We start from the raw sequence: 5,269 nt of genomic DNA, 5'->3' as shown, positions 1-5,269 counted from the left end.
ACACCGCCGTCGAAGTAGTATCAACCAAGTCGTAAGTCCACACCGTAATTATTTCTATTCGGAGGTTCCACTTTAAAGAATTAACTTCTGGCTTCGCAACCAATCCTCGAGGAAATCGAGAAAACCGATTAACTAGTGCATCACGTATTCAAGGTACGGTTGGTCGGAAGAGCTACTCGCGGTATCGTGCCGTTTCGGGTGGCGTCCGGCTCTGACCTTGCTCGGAAGAGCTACTCGCGGTATCGTGCCGTTTCGGGTGGCATTTGGCTCTGACCTTGCTTGGAAGAGCTACTCGCGGTATCGTGCCGTTTCGGGTGGCGTCCGGCTCTGGCCTTACTCGGAAGAGCTACTCGCGGTATTGTGCCGTTTCGGGTGGCATCCGAGTTCTCTCCCTCTCGGATCCGTCTTAATCACAGAAACAAACAAACCTCACCATCTCCGAGAACTGATCGTGGAGCCGGTAGAGTACAATAAACTTAATTACATAAATCATTTAAGTAGAACCTCGCTTATCTCCGAATATCAATCGTAGAACCATGACGCATTCAAATTTATTCCTATCATTATTCCTATCATTAAACCTATTGAAACCTAAGAAATGAAACAAAACCGAATTTGTCAATTAATATAAAGAAATACATTTACATCTCACAAGATGATCTAAGTTGCATAAACATGGGTTAAGAGGCTGGCTGCACTAAACCACTCGCATTCTCCTTCTCTCTCACACTTGCGTCCTTATAAATAATATTGTACGAAACGATCATGTGCTCTTTTATTGTATTAGTTTTTGCATCTGTTTGTTATTAATTCACTATAATTTAGATTATCAATAAATATAATTACTTTATAATGCGTGAAATCAAACTAAAGAGTTATTCTTTATCCTTCTCTCCGTAAAACCCACTCTCAATTCCTCGTTAAAATCGCTAGGTCCCGTCCTTGGTAAATGAGACTTGCGTCTCAGACCTAAAAAGGGACCAACGAGCGAGTGTTTGCTAGACAGAGTAAGATCGGCGTACGCCGTTGACCTGTCGACGAATAGAAATAAACTCGCTCGACTCTCACACAGCGGGACTTCCGTGTCCACTGTAAAGAGAGATATAGAAAACGACGCGTTTACTGTTGCGTTTCACCATAGCCCGACCGTATCCATAAGCCAGGACGTAACAACATCAACAACCGTGTTTTGCTCCATACTGCCAATTCTCAACGTTATTCTTTCTATTAAATTATTTGTTTTCCAACTATTTTGTTATATAAAAAATTAATAAAAAACATACCTCATTATAAGAATATCCAATTCCGTACTTAAATAACCTTCTGTCGCAAGCAAATCTAATCGAAAAAATCTATTATATCCCCAACATTCACCGATCTCAAAGTCAGGCGCGAATTTACGGATAATGTTTTTACTCGTATCACGGGAGCCTTGATGAAGCTTTTCAACTCTATATTCGTACCTACAAAAAAGACAACAAATTATTTCTCAAGATATCTATTGTCTTGCCACGGTCTTTACGATACAAGTGAAATTGTGCAAAAAAATTTTACAATTTATTTGTAAAAGTGTACGTACTTCGAAGTTTCTGGCAGTCCAGCACTAAGAATACTGACAGATAATTTCCGCGCACAACTTCATTGCCATCCGGATAGACCTTCAAACGCCAGTCCGTTCACGTGTAACTGCGCGGAATACACAGGATCAGCTGTGAGCTGGAGTTGTGTGAAGTTTTGCATGGCAAACGTCGCGCTGTCATAACCCGGTACAATTTCGCTGCAAGAAAATGATATACAATATAAAAATGTCTTATTTATGACAATCATAGTTATAATGTAAGATATATATCATATGCGTGATTAATCACCAAATTATTTTGTAAATCTTAAACCTGTGAAAGTCAGCAGGTACAGGTGCGGTGACAAAACTCGTCATTGACTTCTTGCGAACTTGGTTTATTTTACGAGAAAGCTCAGCGCTCTTAATAATCAATTCGGAACGTGTGCATGTATGTAACTGATATTCCACCTCTTGTAAAAAAGCCTCCAATTGCTCAGTCTCCAAAGTCAGTGAATTCTTCTGACTCATCAAAGTCAGCAGCTTTGCCTTTAACTGAGAATCCAAATGAGCTATCATCAACTCTATTGCATTCCTGATTTCTCTGACTCTCTCATCCTTGGCAGCTCTTACTGATTTGACAATTCTCTCCTGTGATAAAAAAAAGATAACAAATGCAAATTTAAGTTTGTTCTCATGTTTTTGTTATAATTTAAAATATAAATTATTGTATTTACAATAATAAAATTATTATATTTACCACTTCTTGAACAAGACTGATCAGTTCCATGAGTCTCCTATTTAACTGGCCTTCACTTCAGCTTTTATCTGTGTAACATGCTGCTCATAAATCTCTTCCAGAGGTTTAAAAGTATGTCCTGAATGGATGCCACCCCACAGAGCACACTGGTGACAGATACATTTGCAGCATACAAGTCCAGCAATACACAGATAATTTTTTCTGATGCAATGTGCATCTGTGTAATAATAACAATTATTATCCTCTGTTGAAATTAATAAAATTGTGACAATTACATTGTCATTTACACAAATCTGTCTCTATTGGACTCATCGTGTTGGATATGCAAACAGCTTACAAAGTGTCAAGCTGCTGAGTCACTTCTTCAACCCAGCGACAATTCACTAACTCATGCAAATGAAGAAAAGCTCGGAAGTGAGGACATTGAGATCGTTGTTTGATGAGCTACCTTCTGATGCAGGTGTAACAGCACAACTTACTGCAGTGAGGACAGAGATGTGCGTCCCTCAGCTTTTCCATACAAATAAAACATCAAAAAACTTCCGCCGTTATCTATAAGCCAAAACAAAAACGATGAGACGAACTATTTGGTATTTTTATGAGTGTAGAATAATTATGGATTCTGAAAATTAAATCGCTAATCTTGACGCTGTGGTCGTCCGCAATTTTCGAAGAGATAGACGGATCTCGACTGGACATCTTTTTTTCCGCTCGAAGAATGTCTGCGCGCGAAGATAAAGCACGAGCGTCTGTTTTATTGAGAAAGATCGATCAGTGTGTTCTGTCGAATGTGTTGTCCAGGAAACGCATCCCCCAGAAATTGAATCAAGACGCGCTCGATCCGGCGCCAATTCGGAGCATCGCGCTCGACCGCATAGCTTTGTGCCGTTTTTTTGTTGTGCCGATGACTATGACTACGTTTACACGTATTGGTAAAACCGTTTTAATAAAAACTGTTTTAGTAAAAATGTCCGTTTACAGGACATCTAAGTCCGGTTTTGTACTAAAACGGTTTTTATTAAAACGGTTTTTATTAAAATGGTTTTACCAGTTCGTGTAAACGTAGTCATACATGCTCCAGTATCCTCTTCATTGGTGTTATCATTTCTTAAGCCTCCGGAAGAGTGGACGGCACCCGTGGCTACACCTGTTGCTCAAAGTTGGGGAGGTGCTGCAGCGAGAAGTGATAAATTTATGCCTGACGTCTCTAGGATAATACAATTTGTATTTTATCTATAATAAAAACTCCTCATAAAACAAGATATGGAAGCCTGATTTTATACCTATACTTGTATTTTTGTTTTTAGATATATAGTGCAGCTATATATTTAGGAAGTTTTGTGAATAGTATAAACGATTTTTAAATTTTATATAAAGTATCAAAATGGTCATATAATTGTTTTATAGAAAGTTGTAAAACACCGAGATATAAGAAAAAACATGATACAAATCATATTAAAAAATCATTGTACAGATAAAAAAATATAGGCTTGACAATATTTCTATAACACGTCTTCTTTATTGCATAAAGACTCTGTTATTGTATACCTGTAATATCAAAACTTATCTAGAATTGAATTGAGCAAAAGGTGAATGCAAGATATCTTATATTCAAAAATCAACAGACTGAGCTTTTTTACGATCACGTAAAGTATTACTTTCATCTAAAATACGGTTCCTAAATTGTCGTTTTAAGTTTTTCCGTGCGTTCTCTCTGATTGCCTCGCTCAATTTGTTTTTCAAAAGAGCTAAAGTCAGTTTTAATCTCTTCAGAATCTACGAATATAAAAAAAAAACTTTAATATATTATATTTCACAAATACGAAAGTTTTACGCACATGTGCAATAGTTGCATACACAACTTACATCCATTTTTTCTAGAACTTCTTGCGATTCTTGCGCATCTGCTCTAGTCAAAGTTGCAGCCAAATCACACAAATACACTGGATTTTCTATATCTCTTAATGACGGTTGGTGCAGCTTTCGTTTCAAAGCAAATAAAGAATCTGCTCTACTTATATCATGTATTGTTTTATTGATTTCTTGGATTAAAGCCTGTTTAAAACATGTATGTTTTATAGTCCTTGTTATATTATATATTACCTACCTATTGCGTATGCTACACACTCCAACAATGCCAAACACCAAATTATTCGAGTGAAGATTAACATTATAGATATATATTTATTTTCAAACACTAGTTTACCTTTATTTTTTCAGTTTGTTTGTAGTTGTTGTGCGTAACATTCACAACTTCCACCAATAGTACGGGTTGTCTACTACGTTGTGGTGATGACACATCCGACTTATATGATTGTTCAAAAACCTTTGACAGCAAGTTCACATTCGTAGAATTCGCTTCCTTATAAGTTTTCCCTACTATCTCATTTCGTTCTGTAAAAAAAGACCAGATATTTGATCCCAGATAGCCAAACGTGAAAACTCAATATTATAAGTTGTCAGCAATACAACAGCAGGGNGTATCCTCTTTTCAGTATGTTTTTTCCAGCAACAGTTTTTAAAAATATAATAACAGCAAGTTCCCAANAACTTATCGGCAATAACTTTATATTCACTTTTATCAACTTATGAATGGAAATCATTGCTCACATATTGCTGACTTATTGCCATAAACATTGGCTACAACAAGTGTTTTATGGTTGCAATATGAAGCAAATCATTATATAGATTAGTTGCTCGCCAATTGCTGTTATGTTGATTTTATTTAATGCAACGAAAATGTAGTTGTCACTCTAGTATCAACATGCTGAGTTTTATTGTCGNGCAACCGTAAAACACTTGTTGTAGCCAATGTTTATGGCAATAAGTCAGCAATATGTGAGCAATGATTTCCATTCATAAGTTAAATATAAAGTTATTGCCGATAAGTTTTTGGGAACTTGCTGTTATTATATTTTTGAAAACTGTTGCTAGAAAAAACATGCTGAAAA

At 36.6% G+C, this 5,269-nt stretch overlaps 1 pseudogene; it reads right to left on the bottom strand.

Annotated features, from left to right (window-relative positions):
* Positions 1 to 1,283: 1,283 nt before the first annotated feature.
* LOC109862306 lies at positions 1,284 to 3,017 on the bottom strand (annotated as a pseudogene).
* Positions 3,018 to 5,269: the final 2,252 nt, after the last annotated feature.

Source organism: Pseudomyrmex gracilis, unplaced genomic scaffold, assembly GCF_002006095.1.
Source record: "Pseudomyrmex gracilis isolate BER0280 unplaced genomic scaffold, ASM200609v1 scaffold_1621, whole genome shotgun sequence".
In the NCBI taxonomy this organism is placed as follows: domain Eukaryota; kingdom Metazoa; phylum Arthropoda; class Insecta; order Hymenoptera; family Formicidae; genus Pseudomyrmex; species Pseudomyrmex gracilis.
The sequence above is the reverse complement of the archived record's forward strand: the minus strand, read 5'-3'. Positions and strand labels throughout refer to the sequence as shown.